Source organism: Bidens hawaiensis, unplaced genomic scaffold (genome assembly GCF_021521415.1).
Source record: "Bidens hawaiensis isolate Kalapana, Puna unplaced genomic scaffold, B.hawaiensis_p1.1 tig00023640_1, whole genome shotgun sequence".
NCBI classification, from domain to species: Eukaryota; Viridiplantae; Streptophyta; class Magnoliopsida; order Asterales; family Asteraceae; genus Bidens; species Bidens hawaiensis.
The window spans coordinates 91,567-108,583 of record NW_027493712.1 but is presented as its reverse complement, the minus strand read 5'-3'; the positions used below and the strand labels follow the sequence as shown (position 1 = coordinate 108,583).

The 17,017-nt window shown below is 31.6% G+C and overlaps 1 pseudogene across 1 annotated transcript; it reads right to left on the bottom strand.

Annotated features, from left to right (window-relative positions):
- Positions 1-11,563: 11,563 nt before the first annotated feature.
- LOC143567815 (strigolactone esterase RMS3 pseudogene) lies at positions 11,564-16,669 on the bottom strand (annotated as a pseudogene). Its single transcript, XR_013141472.1, has 2 exons — positions 16,192-16,669; positions 11,564-12,011 (listed from the first exon to the last, which is right to left on the bottom strand). The product of XR_013141472.1 is annotated as a strigolactone esterase RMS3 pseudogene (transcript).
- Positions 16,670-17,017: the final 348 nt, after the last annotated feature.

Below are 17,017 nucleotides of genomic sequence, written 5' to 3'. Positions count from 1 at the left end.
TCCTCTCACCTTAATGATCTCATTCTTTCCTATTATTTAATTAACTGAAAAACGCAACACGGCTCGTAACTAAAATAGCTCGTCTTGTTTAATTAAACTAAATCTCAATACTAGGATGTTACATGCATTACGGCATTTTGTGAAGAAAGAGCGTAGAAATTAGTCATGTTTGAAAGTGGAGAGTACAAAATTGTCAAGTTTGAGAATTCTGGGTATAATATGACAAACGGTGAAACTTGCTTAATGAATGATAGATACTTTAATAACGAATAAGAAAGATTAGTGTAACGAATGAACAATCACAAAAGAAACTCTTCACACGAGTGTGAAATGACGAATGAAAGAACAAATGAGTGAAAGTGAATGAAAATAATATCGTTCAAACGAATGAACAATAACGGATGGGTGAGTAGCGAATGAAGGTTAAATGAATGAATAAGAAACTGTTATAACGAATAGGTTGCTTAGACAGCTGTCAAAACGGTTACAACTGCAAAACGAATAGTTGTTGAATGCTAACGAAAGAGCACAAGAAAAGAACAAATGAGCATTCATATCTTCAAAATAAATTTTCCAGATTCAAACTTAAATAAACCAACACCAAATCACTCCAAACTCGTTCAAACCTTAACCAAATCCCACGTTTAACCACTCAATCAACTCGTAATTTCATTCTGAACCATCTCAGACCAATCAAAGCATCAATCACAAACCAAATTAAGTCCAATTACACCAAAAACCAGTCAAAACTCGAACTATTTCCCGCGTAAACTGATTACACATAATCAATCCACACTAATACAAGTAAATGATTACAGATGTTCAAATCAACACCGTGAACAATCCTACAAATAAATTTGAATCCAATTAACATGAGTACAATGATTAATTGATTGATTTTATGTCCGAGTAATTTACAACGCAATTTCAAGTTTAGTTACAATTAACAATCAATTTGTACTTCAATTGATGAATATAACTATCCTAATCGTGATTCAATCATATAACTATCCTAATCGTGATTCAATCAGACGATGGCTATGATACCACTTGCGAAGCCATTAATATGACAGTTATACTTTAGATCTTGTCTTCAGATATGAATTACTATTAGTTATCGATGTGATTACGTTAACTATGTGTAATAGTGTGTGTTGAATAATGATTTTGGCACAGTAACAGTGCTCGAGAGATAAAATAAGAACTTCATTACTTTAGAATAAACATTACATGTATATATAGACGAAGACCTCATTCGTTATACATGTCATAACGAATGAGAGTCATTCGCTATAATACATTAAGTCCTATTCGCTAATCTTAACGAACAAGCACATTCGTTGTCTCATTCGTTAACAATCCTAACAAATGAGCACACATAAACACGGGGACTCATTTGTTACTATCTACTCTAACGAATGTGCCTTACAATTAATGAATGTACCCCTACAAATTTCCAAAATACCCTTATATATTATTCTAATCACCAAAATACTTTATACAAAGACCGAGACACAAAACCGTGCCACTTTAATAGTTGTCACATGTGTTTTGAGCAATCTATACGTTACGCCCTGGCATTCCACCATCGGTCGGGGTGTGACAGATTGGTATCAGAGCCGTGACTACAAGATAAGTCGTTAGACATAACGCTCTAATTTAGTTATAGTTTTAATTTATATTTTTTAGGGTTCCAAATTGCATGCTTTATGAATGGTGCCCTGTTTTATATGATTATTGTTGTATTTTTCCTCATGTACGCAAGCATTGTTATATTTTGCTTCATGTACACAGGCATTGCTATATTTTGCCTCATGTACACAAGCATCATACACAAGTCCAAGGCTTATGCCTAAATCTATATTTTGTTTTTCTTTCAAAAATTTTCAAACCTCATACTCGATTTTTGATTTTTCCAATCCTTAAAGATGGTTTTATGTAGTGGGTATGTTGTAACTGGAAGGGGAACCTACTTTTTTTCTGAAGCCTTGTCACCAAGGTTTTCAAAACCTAAAGATAAGCAATGCGTATAAATCCCAATCAGTCGCGAGACCTAGTTGCTTGCCTAAAGGCTTCGGAAAGGGTGTGAAACCTATTAGGCCAAAGCATACTCCACCAAACGCCATACGAACCAAAACTTTAAGTCGTCAAGTTACCATATTCCCTTTGTGAATGAAAAATGGTTACACTTCTACTCTTAAAAATTGCATACAAGTCATGCTGGTTCATGCAATGTATGACTTCGACCCTCAATGTTTTCAATGTGTTTTCACTGGAAATCTGACAAGTTTCGGTGATACACGAATACTTATTTTCCAGTTCAATTTCATTATTTGTTTTTGAATTTGTGTTGAGATATGAAAAACCATGGTGGTTCATGGATACTTAAATTCAAAACTTAATATTATATATTTGTTATGATTCCTGAATATTCTACTTAACCTCAATTTCTATGTTGTATTTTATTTTATTGAAATCGAAATCCATGATGATACGTGACATTCGATTTCAGCCTCAATTTTTATGTTGTATTTTGTTTTATTGAAATCGGAATTTGTGGTGATACGTGGTATTCGATTCAGCCTCAAATTTTTTGTTGCATTTTGTTTTGTTGAAATTGAAATTCATGGTGATACGTGAATATTCGATTTTAACCCTACTTTTATGTTGTTTTTTTATTGAAATCAAAATTCATGGTGATAGGTGAATATTCGATTTCAACCTCAAATTTTATGTTGTATTTTGTTTTATTAAAATCGAAATTCAAGGTGATACGTGAATATTCGATTTCAACCTCAATTTTATGTTGTATTTTGTTTTATTAAAATTGAAATTCATGGTGATATGTGAATATTTTATTTAAACCTTCATTTTTATGTTGTATTTTGTTTTATTAAAATCAAAATTCACGGTGATACGTGAATATTCAATTTCAACCTCAAATTTTATTTTGTAATTTGTTTTATTGAAATCGAAATTCATGGTGATGCGTAAATATTCGATTTCAACCTTAAATTTTATGTTGTATTTTGTTTTATTGAATTCGAAATTCATGGTGATACATGAATATTCGATTTCAATCTCAATTTTATGCTGTATTTTGTATTACTGAATTCGAAATTCATGGTGATACGTGAATATTCGATTTCAACCTCAAATTTTTATGTTGTACTTTGTTTTATTGAAATCGAAATTCATTGTGATACATGAATGTTCGATTTCAACCTCAATTTTAATGTTGTAATTTGTTTTATTGATATATGAAAACTCATGTTATTTTATCAATTTACCTCAGTTATTTTACAAATTTACTCACGTTGTTTTACCGCATGTTATATTATCCATTTATCCTATGTTATTTTACAAATTTACATCATGTTGTTTTACCTCATGTTATTTATAAATTTTCCTCAACATATTACCCATGTTATTTTATACATTTACCCCATAATGTATTACCTTATGTTATTTGATAATTTTAACCCATGCAATTTTAAATTTACCTCATGTTTTTTTTTATCGATTTACCTGATATATCTATTAAGTCTACCTCATGTTATCTTACCTCATGATATCAATTTACATCATGCTATATTATCAACTAAGCTCATGTTTTTTTGTCAAGTTGCCTCATGTTATTTTTTTTCAAATTTATCTCATGCTATTTTTACAATTTACCCCAGCCTCCACCTTAATAGTATTTCGTGTATCGTATCTCAATCTCAAACTCAACATTATGTCACACCACTTCAAAAAATTATCTCAAAGTCTATGAGATTCCTCGCTATTTATATCCTTGGTTTATTCTCACAATTTCATAGTTTATTGCATTTTAATAGGTTACTCAACTATGCATTTTCAAAATTCTCCGAACTCTTGTGTTTTGGGGATCATCGACAAATCGACATGATATGTCACAGCAACACGTGTTTTATTTAAAAAACTCAACCTTCATTATTATCTCATCTCAATGTATAATTTTCTTTACTTCTTCAACTTAAGTATCATAATATCATATTTCTCTTAAGCCTGATATCACCATTTTTTTTCAACGTCACACAATTTATCAAACCCAACCCAAAAGTAGGGGATACCCTACCCAGTCACGCAAAATCCCGTTATGCTTTCTTGCTGCGAATGCTTCTACTTTGGACTGATTGAGTCACCTTAACTAAACGTATCATGAACCCATTTCGATTCCATTCAGTTAACTTAATGATTAACCATTTTCGCAAGCTAGCACTCATTTTCTTTATAGCAAGCACACTCGCTACCCTTCTGAAGGCCTAACCTATTTCCACTTCCCCAAAAACCTTCATCCATATTCTATGACCATTTGAACCTTAAGTGTAATTTTACTACCCTCTTCATATATTTTTAACTAGTTTGATACCCGTGTATTACACGGGGAATTAATAAAAATTATAATATTTAAACATTAAGCAAAATACAGTCAATAACACATAATGCAATTATCATATATTGTTAATACAATTACAACTTAGATTAAAAATTACAGGAATTACAAAACAAACATTACGCAACTATTTTACAAATAAGAAAAAAATTTCCTTGTACACAACATTTTTGGTTGTATTAGTCAGATTACTTGTTTATCAAGAATCAGAATCTTTAGCCCACACTTGCTTGAAATTCTTGACAATGAGACATATACCTGTCCATGTGAGAACACGGGTTCTTTCAAGTACAAACCAACCCTAGATAATGATTGACCTTGGCTTTTGTTTATGATCATCATAAAACATACCACATAATTAAATTAAATTGATTTATCTAGTTGACAGAAGATTACCCATCTACTATATAAGTTCATAGCAATTGGTTCCCATGTACACATACCCTAAAATCAACACACAAACCCAGACACAATATTTAAGGAAAATATAATCGTTGTATATCCATCAGATCTTCTTCAAGAATGTTTGTTTACACCGATTAGTTTTTCCGCTTAAGATCTATCTGTCCATATATTCTTCTCATCATAATATTATTTTATAAATTTAAGATTTGTATTTAATTAGGGGTGTGGATAAGGACAAGTTGTTCCTTTCAGTTTTATTGCATTCCAACGCCAGTTGCAAATTTAAAAACCAAATACATTAGGTAGTTTTTGACGGACTTAGTCTAATTCTTTTTAAAAAAGCTCTTGAACCAAAAGGGCCATAAGATTCCCTCACCTTATTGAAGGAATGCTCATTGATAAAAATCCTAAAAAGCCAAAAAAAAATACGGTTTATAACATGTATCACACTAATTAATGAAATTACACAACTAATAATCCTTGATTTTAGCTTCCATAGTTAAACAACTAATAATCCTTGATTTTAGATTTCTATAGTTTTCTTAAATAATTTTAGTAAAGTAAAATTTTATTAAATATGTTAATATTTTAAACAAAAATGAAATTGTCAAAAGAAACACTGAACCAGCAGGCACTCAATGTGTTTAATGAAATGTCTTAAGTTACCCTTAGACAACTGAAGATGAGCCCAGATGGTGCAATCTTAAACTTGCAAAGCTCTCCGATAAAATGAATGTTTTATCTTAGTTTCGATATTCATTTGATCCTGAAATTTTAGTAATTAGTAATAAATAATATGAAATTATACATTGAGAGAGAATTAAATAATAAAACCTTTTTATTAATGAGGAAGTTGAACTCTTCCTCTAGTAACTGTAAAAGCATAGAAGGTACATCATGCATACAAGTTGACAATGTGGCAACCATACACGAGTAATATGGTAGTAGTTCCAAAGATGTCCTAGCATATATTGAATCTTTAGCCATGATTCCAGCATCACATATCAGTGGAGGCAAACAACTAAAAAGCCATCAATAGAAGAGTGTACAACCTCAACCCAGTTTAAGTCCAGATTGTTACCTAAACAGAAATGGTTGAATTAAGAGCATGTGAAAGACCCTGCACCTGAATTATTTAAAGCCAGGTTGTAATCACCAAAGAAAACCATGCATATATACATCCATGCATACACCTATCATACAAATACATAACAAATTGATTTGCAGTTCTATTTAGACTGAGCCTATATGAACCAACACAAATTGCGCTACTACTTATGATTTAGACATTTAATTAAAACATATTTTTTTTCTAAGTTGTAGTCTTATTTACATGTATGTGTATCATAATACACCTAATATTCAGGATGCTTGAGTAAGTTCATCAAGTAGGGATTAGGATCAGTAGATTAACACCTAATTCAACAATTAAATTAGCATAAAACTGATTATCAAATGTATAAACATGTTCAGTCATCATCTCAACATCAATCATATAATAACAATAGCAGCAGTGACAAGTTTAACTTCCTAACCATATGCACATATTCACATATATGCATACGAGACACACATCCACAGTGTCCGTGTGTGAAATAATATCAAGAATCAGATTCACAGTCATGAAGAACAAAAATGCAATAATTCCTAACTTCAAGATTTAAACAATAAAATTAACATCTTGAATTCGAAAAACAGAACAAAAATAGTTGAAATAGGAAATCACATTGTTACTATTCTACACTATGGTGCCTAGGATTTCCAATTTCACTCCATACCGCTTATTCAAATACAAAACTCCAAAATTCACAACAATTAAAACATATATTGATATATAAACTCACATTGTTGCAATAAACACAAAATTATACCTGTTTGTGCTTCGAATTTGTAATCAAGCATAAAAAAGTAGATCTGAATTTGTGAAGAAATCGCCGTAATGCTCGAATCAAAGGAAGGAATTGCTGCAACGGTTAAATCGAAGGAAAGAATCACTCTGCGTGAAGGAATAAGATGTTATATGTTGTACCGAGCAAAAATCCCTCAAACAGTCAAAAGACCATATCCATATCCAATTCAAAAGACCAGATACAGAACAGAGGGAATGAACGGTCTTGTAGCTTTAATCAGATATGGGAGAAGGCGGCCTAGGCTGATATTTGGGAGCTAATAGCGGCATTGCTTTTGGGAGGGGTGGTTTTGCTGCATCTAGGGTTTGTTGTTTAGGAGAGGTGACGTAAACAATTGGTTTGAATAAAATACGGATCCGGAATAAATTATTTGGACGGGTTGACCCAAATCCGAAATAAATACCACTTTAGTGGATATGGGTTAGAAAAAGGGAGGAGTCATGAGAGCATGACAAGTGGCAAAAATATGATACTCTTTTATTAGAGTAGTATATTCCGCATTCATTCTATGAAAATCTTATAAGTATAAATTCAAATCCTCAATTACTGATAAAATAATTAGCCACACATATATTCCGCATTCATTTTATTTAAACATAAATATTTCCATTCGAGTTAAAGCTTAAAAATACGTTTTCTTTTGTTTCAAACTAGATATAAGCTCTATGAAGCTGTTATACTATCACTATTATATTTTATACAAATATCTATCTACAATGAATCATTTTATCAGGCAATCCTCTGTAATATATTATTTTATGACAACATCTAAAGAAAACAATGATTTTACATTAAAGATTTCCCGCAAGCTTTAGCGGTAATCAAGGACTTTTCGTATATCACAAAAACAACGCTTTCGCAACCAATTTTCACAAACCAAAAGGAGATTTTTAAATAATCAATTTCCCTTTTTCATCAGCGCATATTAAAGTTATTTAAAAAAAAACCCACTTGAACTTCATTTGACAATCCATTCTCACCATCACCATTTCCAACAACACCAACCACAATGTTGTGTTATTCCTTCGTGCAAGGAGCAAATCTTCCAAAAACCCACATAATTTCACTCGTTTGTCGTATATTGTGTAGTCATGAGCCTAGTTCCGTTATCATTTAGGATGAAGATTTCTCGATACCTCTTGGGCACTAATGTTTGAGTATCCGTATTTATTTTTCTGAAACCAACTAACTATAAACCAGACTACCTACATAGTTCCCGATGGACATAGAAGCCGTACATGTGCAAACGGCTATTTTGCCTCCTACATTTGAAGTTTAAACATCTTGTTGGTTCTTTTATTAAATCCAAACTCGAGACCCAATTCTTAATAATCCTCAAAGTTTTAAAACGCATTATTATTATTATTATTATTATTATTATTATTATGTTGTATTTTATCTCGTACAACTCCTCAGAAATTGACAAAATCTTGTATGGAACCTAAATGGAACCATGCACCCAAAGTTTTATTTCTATGTCTTTCACATATTATTTATTTTTAGTATTTTTTTTCCTTTCAACCCACACAATGGAATTAACTATGTCGACAATGCGACGACACTAGTAATTGCGGATGCATACGTAATTATAAAGGTCCCCGCATGAAAATCATAGCATGAATGATGGTGTGGAATAACTTGGAACCTAGGGTGATTTTGGGCAACAGTACAAATAGAATATGAGAAGGACATGGTGGATACGTCGCCGGTACATCCTATACATAAATGTCCTTATCGCATTCCACATTTGTAACGTTTTTCGAGTCACTCGAAGATATGTGTTATTTCATTTTAAATAAAATAAAGTTCTTAATACGTTTGTTTTTCTAAAAATGAATTAATATCGTAGTTTATTTCTTTTTCTTAATTTATTTATTAATTTCGGGACGAAAATCTCAAAAGTTGTGAATCCTGTGACATTCGTCATTTTTCACACCCAAAACCCAACCTATTTTAAATTTTCGTATTCGCATTTATTAATAAAATCTAGCTATTATTAAGTATTTATTTGTGTTATTTATTTTTTTAATATTTATTCATTTTGGCGTTCCAATCCCACAGTTTAAACCTCGTGAAATCAAGTTATATGCTTGAAATGCACTTAACCATAAGTTCAGGGACTAAAATGTAATTTTGCCAAAGAAACTTCCCCAGAAGCTGGTCGCGTCACGCAACGCGCATAACCAAGCTCGTCGTTTGATGCGGTGTGGTCTCTTGTTGACTGCCCTGTTGCGTAACGCGGCGAGGACCGCCTAGCTCGTCGCGCGATGCGAAGAGCAACCTGCGCAATTTTTCCTTTCTGGTCAAACGCCATAAACTCCTCCTCTCCGATTTTCAGCCATTTGATTCATTTTTGAAAGTCTTTGATGAACCTATATCATTCATTATCTTGTGGTTAATTATCTTTCCTCTTCATCAGTTGGGTCAAAACCCATTAATTTCTTGTTTAATATTGCTAAAGACTAGCCATTTGACTAGCCTTTGCAATTAAACCTCCTAGCCTTATTATTAAAGATTTTATGGCTATATAAACCACACCTCCATATAGTATTTTTCCCTTGCCCAACTTATTTCTCACTCAAAGTCTATCTCACTGTCAATTGTGTTTTTGCTTCCCAATTTGTGCTAAAGACCATGTTTGACCAAGAAAGTCAAACCGTTCAAGTTCTTCTTTCTTCTTTATAATTCATCTTCGGATAATATATTATATATTTTTTGTGTACAACACATCGTGTGATCATCACCATGTTGTCACCTTATGTCGACAGTCATGGTTGTGTTTCACTACCGCTTGTCGGCTCGTTTAATGTTCGGTTATAAAAGTTTTATGTTAACAAAAAAAAAACTAGCTTATGCAAAACTAATAAAACCAAACTAAAACTTTCCAACATGACACTTCATCTTATCATTTCAAATATGTTAGACATAAATCAGACTCAAAACCGGGTTCATGTCCGACCAAAAAAGAACCACTCGGTTAACTTATTTTCTTAAATAATTTTCGGTTCGGAAACAAACCAAACTCATTAAAAATTAACTAATAAGCATTATAACCTATATTTCTCCTAAACCTAAAATCAATTAATTAAAAATCAAGTAACTAATTTCTTTTCATTTAACTTATAAAAATAGAATAAAATTATTTTTAACTTTTCGTTTAAGAACTTATAAACAACATGACGACCAACTTTTCTTATTTTCCTCAACCACATCTTGATCCTGGTTATTTATATATCTAGGGTCGCTCGTTGAACCGAACCTTTTTGGTTCACTCACTTTAGACATATGCTTATTTTCTCTTTTCCCGCTACTTAACAAGTGAGTTTCTCACACCTTTTTTTTTACTCTTTTAAATATTTTTGGGGTAGCATATATATCTCAGCAAAACACTTAGTTTTATTTAGCCTCATTGCTTCAAACTACAATTCACATCACGGACTTGTGTGTTAGTACTTGCTTGTATGGATTGTGCCTCATGTTTGATTTGTGTTTATTATTGTTTCATTGCCGCAGTAGTCTTAATAAGTATGATCATACGCTCAGCTTACTATTTAGACTTTGTGTCATACATAGAAAGGCCTCATCGATATTTTTACATGGTTCATTACTTGCTTGTTTAATGTGCATGTTCATATTATATTATATTATATAACAACTTGTGGGAAATTCACCAATTATTTTTAGTTGACTTTTATTTTTTATATATGCTATAGGTATGAATGTGTGATAAAATTATCAAGATCCAAGACACTAGATTGCCGTAGGTTATTCAAAATAAAATGATGTAATAGTTAGTTTGTTTTGTTATAATGTTATTTCCGTTTCAAACTTGTGTACTTGAGATTTAATATGATAATGATAATATTGCCGCTTTAATAGTTGTCACATGTGTTTTGAGCAATATATACGTTATGCCCTTGCGTTCCACCATCGATCGGGTTGGTTTATTTCCGGTTATGGAAAGAAAGAGAGAGTTAGTAAATAAGTAGATAAGATTTTGTAAAATGTTGTTGATGCATGTCCATGCTTCATTATTTATAGGTGAAGCATGGCATGCATACTCTTCATTATTTAGACAATAGGCTCAACATTATAAGGACTCGGGCCCAAACTAATATAAACAAACTGAAAGCTAACAAATTACATCGTGAACAAAAGGTGATGATACAAAAGGCTTCATTACATGAATTGGCCTTACAAGTATAATCTTCTAATATATTAAGCCCAAAGGCGATCATAGTTGTTCATACATTTATATTTTTTTAAGAGAAAATTCATCATAATAATTAGCATTTTATTCTCTTTAATTTTACTATGGTATTTCTATATATACTTTTTTTTTGGTTAAAAAAGAGCTACATGTTACATGATTACCCGTGTGTCTGTATTTCTACATCACGCGGACAACTCTCTAGTATTAAATCATGTATATTGCTATTGTGAGGAGTCGTTTACCCACAAGTCCTAGTGTAAATCGCAATTGTATATAACACAATGCATGTCTTGAATGAACAAATATTTTTGTTGAGAGAGTGAGAACCAAACCAACAATTGCGAACAATACTTGATAGAGAACAACTTGTTTTCCAACATTACAACACAATTACAAGAAAAATCTACAAATTGGCATTGACTAAAAAAGTCAACTGATTCATTTCAGACAATATCACAGCCACAAGAACTTAACACTTCTATCTACCCACACACCAGTCAACAATACACATTGATTGCACACTGTACTTTCAAATGGGCAGTAGCCCAAAATAGATATAATAAAAAGATCCGTAAATGGCAACTAAAATGCACTTATCCCAAACACATATCCTTCACTCTACTGAGATTTCGAGAAGTGAACGTTCATCACACGATCGAAGGTTTCGAGAAACTGAAGAGGGGCTGTGAGGTGAGGAAAATGTCCAACAGTATCAATCATCTCGACCGTTGATTCTCCCTTAATCGTTTTCTTCATATAATCGACGACTGATATTGGAACCACAAGATCCTTTGTTGTTTGGACTATGGTGCATGGGGTCACAACCTTTTCAAGTATGCCACAGTGGTCTGATAAGAATACAGTTTTAGCCACAGAAAGGCCAATCTCCGGTTTCATTTTTTTCAAACATACTTGGAACTCTTTGATAGATTCAGGGTCATTTTTGTCCATAACTAGGGTAGGAAAGAAGGATGCCCATTCATGGTAATTTGATTCCATGCTTGAGAATAGTTGTTCAACCTCTTTGACATCGAATCCTCCTTCATAACTTTCCGAATTTATGTACCTGTATTAAGAATACGTAAGAAAAACTTAGTTTCTTGTTGAGTATAAAAATAAGGTTGTGTAGTATCTAGATGGGATTGCTTTAACCGGTGGTTATGGTGGACTATTTAAAAGAACATTTTGTAAAGGTTCTTCTTTTTAAATGTTTTTAATAGCCTTAAAAGTTTTCAAGAAAAAGTATCTCTATTTATAAAAATAAAAACTTTTTCTTAAGAAAAAGTATCTCTATTTATAAAACGATTTCTTAAGAAAAAGTATCTCTATTTATAAAACGATTTCTGTGAAATTAAAAACTTTTTCTTGTTTGAACATTTTTAAACTCTTTTTATCCGGCGAAAGGATGACAAAAAATAAAAAAGAATAATAATATAACACGGTTTTTTAACATTGAGAACAAATACAACGGAAACTGATTCTTTTTTGAAACATGTTTTTGAATAGAATGACTCTTAAAAAATGTATTTTAGAGAAATTTATCATACATGTGATTTTTAGAGTTGAGGGTCTCTGTGGAAAACACCTCTTTATTCTATTGGATAGAGGTATGGTATGCCTACATCCCACCCTCCCCAGACACTAGTTATAGCTTTGCTATTGGTGTGATTTTATACTGGGTATGATTGATTGATATATATAAAAAAACTTTTATTAATTGTTTTTCAAATAGAGAAACTCTTAAAAAAATGTTTTTTTTAAGGTATGTTGTTTGTTTTCCAGAAAAAAAAAATAAGTTACAAAATATTGAAGCATATAAAAACATTTTAAAAAAGGCTTCACAAATAGTTTTCTAAAATCTTCTACTTACGTTTTTATAAAGAACATTTTAAAATTGAAGTTATTCTTATATCCGAGGAAGTTAGGAATGATAAACAAATAGTCAAAAACACTAGTTTGGTAAATACTTTAAACATCACTAGTTCAATAAATATTTTTTCCATTAACATTCTTCTAGAAAAAAACTATGCATAAGGGAACACCATGGGCTCGGTTAACCAGCTTTTTTTTGGTTATTCAATTAACATATAAATCCTTAAGATCAGCAGAATTAAGAAAGGGTCAGGAGGATCATTGTTGCCCTGGTTGGCAGAATTTTTAATTTTCTGTACATAAAAGCTGAGCATTTTTAAAAGATAATTTGAGTTTGACTCATAATTTCATACCTAAATAACTAAATGTGCAACTTGATAAATGCCTAGGATAACTTGATATTTCAACTATGTATTATGGAGGAGCTTAGTTAATAAAAAAAAATGATGTTATGTCACAGCTATGTGTCATTGCTATATAGACAGTAAGATATTAACTAACCAACAAGTATTATGAAGGTTTATTTAACCATAATATTAAAAACCAAAGAAAAATCTGATTGACTAAAATGTCGGCATTACCCAGTTGACGAGATAGGTGGAAAAAGGGTGAAGTATAATAAGACTATGTGTAGTGGATTGAGCCCTTATGAGAACGTTTTACGTCATGTGACGTCACGTCATCACAGGGGCTTTTTGACTAAAAGGAGTGAAGTAGATGGAGCGCTTTCAAACAATTACCTCATTATTACTTTAGTATTATTTTTTATAAAAAAAAACTAATAAAAAGCCCACCAATCACTTTCCATCTCTTCCCTTCTTTCGAAGCTTTGTGAGAAGCGCTACCCTCCAAAGCACTCCTAGGGACAGTGTTCCCAACACTTTGGAGAAGCCATTGGGTGAGAAACACGCCACCACACATGGTGCAAGTATTACCGGGAGGATGGTACCCCTCTAGCTCCACCACGCATATTCTTATAAAATACTTTATTCACGAATTATAAAATACTTATTGTCCCTATTAAAGAAAGGCACTCACTAGGCCACTAATAAACAAGTGTTTCTCTTATTTAACTACTAACGTTAACTTTAATCACCTAATTCTTCGATACAAAAAGGATCTTGATTACAAAACATGGTAGTTCTTTCGTATTTTTCAAAATTGGTTGAATAGTATTTTCCTAAGAAATATATCATTTAGTTAATTAGGTAGAAAATTAAGTTGGTCATTTTGTTGCATTTGAAAGAATAATTTATTACCATCAACCCTTTATTATAAAAATAAAGATTCTAATAACAATAGTTTATTGTTTATAATCAAGAATGATTTTTATATTTAAAATAACAAATATTTTAATCATTAGTTATCAATAATGATGTATTTACCATCAAACAAAGCATATATTATCTGATTATTATTTGAGAACTTTGGTGTCACAAAGTGTGTCATTTTTGTTTTTTATATGTAGTAATGGTTTTGATAGTTAGCACATGTATTGGTGTTGGCCGGATGGTATTGTTGGTAAGGGAAACTGATGGTATCGGTAAGCAGCCCGTGTTCGAACTCTTAATGGAGCAAATGATGGTTTAATTATTTGAATTGTGTTATTTATGTTTTTGTGTATGGTAGAATAGTTTGTCTTTCAATATTAACTTTGGCTTGGACCGGATAGTTGTGTTGTTAAGTGATATCCACTGAATTCGTGTACAGTCATCGCATTTTCTTTTAGTATAGGTACAATAACAAAAAATAACCGGATACCAATTTTGTTTTTATTTTTGTTTTTTTTTTTTTAGTTCCGATATCGTAACGAACGTGACCGGATAGTTATGTTGTTAAGTGATATCCACTAAATTTGCGTGCAATCACCGCATTTTGTTTTAGTATCGGTACAGTAACAAAAAATGGCCGGATACCAATTTTGTTTTTGTTTTTCAGTTTCGAACGTGACGGATACCAACCAAAATTGTGTAGACTCATCGCCTCAACACCTGGGATCGACAACACTCGGGTTTTACCAAAGCTCACTGACCGACGCCGCCAATTGGTCCAAATCAGTTTTTAAATTATTTTTGGTTTATTTTTTGTTTTAATTCTGATGCCATAACGCACATAACCAAACTGACCAAATTCATGTCGACTTACCGCCTTGAAACAGAGATTTACAATTCTTGGGTTTTACTAACCTGATAATAATAATAATAATAATAATAATAATTAAAAACAATTCTTTCTGGTGATAAGGTATATAATTAAAAACAATTTTTGCCGATTTGGTTTTGTAGTTTATAATCATTAAAAAACTATAAACAATACTAACACACATTTTGTTACCTTCAATTCTTTTTTTTTTTTTTTTCAAAATTAGAAAATTTTGTCGGATACATATATATGGTCTACAAAGTAGTATAAGGGGGTGTTTGGGATTCCTTATTTTCATTAACTTATAACTTATAAACTTTTTGAAAAGTTAATAAGGTGTATAAGGTGTTTGGCAAACTATAAGGCCTTATCGATTTTAACTTATGGAGAAGACAAAATAAAAGAGTTTTGAAAAGTTAGGAATTTGTAACTTATTAACTTAATGGGTTTGATTTACCTATTACATCCCTCTAACCCTCAAACCTATTACACTCCTTTTATAAAAGAGTGTCCTTTTTAGTTATTTTGGTTTTCCCCAACACATAAGCTAATCCAAACATTTTATTCAAAACTTCTTTTAAAATATTCATAAGTTAATAAGTCCTTTTAACAAAAAGTCATTTTTCTCTTAAATAAGCAATCCCAAACACACCCCAAGTATGTGGTTGCAAACCGAGGAAAGATCCCTATCACACGAAACAAAGAAATGCCATAACTCCAGATACAAATAATCCATTTTTTGGTGTTTTTTAAATGAATGCTTCTAAAATTTAATAAATAAATAAAATTCTAGTATAAAGGTGTTCCAATAGTAAAAAGATATGCATATAAAACTAAAAAAATAACTTTAAGTTAAAGAGTTATAACACTATTTGCTTGAGCGTATGACGGTTGGTCTCTAAAATAAATGTCTATTAATTCTTATTTTAACAAACGTTTACTAAATGAGCAAAGTATATAACTTACACGGATAAGAAAACAAAAATAGCATTCACATGTGTAGATAAATAAATTAGTTTGATAGTTTTTATCGTATTTGTATATATAAGAAGAAAAGAGATTAAAACACTAACCGTATATTGATAAAACAAAAATGATTTAGAATTGTTATTTTCTATTTCGTAATATATAACTTATTATTATTATTATTATTATTATTATTATTATTATTATTATTATTATTATACAATACATAAAATATATGGAATATGTTTAAAGTGAATATAATATACCTAGGAGATGCAGCAACAAGGATAAGGTGTTTGAATAGATGAGGCTTTTTGATGGAAGCAATGCATCCGATCATGCCAGACATAGAGTGGCCGACGAGCACAGTTGACTCTAAGTTGAGCTCTTCAAGAAGGGCGATTAGGTCATCGGCAAAAGCCTCATAGGTGCAGTATTTGGCCGGATCAAAGAGGGTGTTTGGTTCGTTAATGGCTCCGGAGAAGCTCCAGTCGAAAACAACAACTTGGTAAGTCTGAGTCAGTACCGGGTGAACCTTGTCCCAAACAGACTGATCCCATCCAAACCCATAAGCTAGAACCACCGTTTCTTCTCCCGAACCTATTATCCGTGCGTTCATCGCGGTTGATACACTCTTTTCTACCTTGATCACCATGGCTAATTAATCTTCCAAATGCGTTTTAGACTTCGTGTGTGTGTGTGTGAGAGAGAGAGAGAGAGAGAGTGTGTGTGTGTGTGTGTGTGTGTGTGAAGGGGCCTTTTGTTTTAGGTGTATTCGATGTGTGGTTGGGTTTATATAGCAAAAACATTGGCACACGATACAAAGAAAAAGGGGGTTGAACGGTTAAATATGGAACATAGAATTTAGTAATATTGATGTCTGAATTTTATTTTTTATTGTATTTATCTTGTATAATTTATTGAAATTGAAATCTGAATATATTCACTCATGTGTTTGATTGAAAAACCAAGTATAATTAGAGTGTGAATGAATGGCAATGGATCGGTTATTTAAAAGTTTATATAATTTTAAACTTATACCTAATTAAAAATGTTTGTGCTATGCCAAGGCTAAAAAAACTAACCCTATAG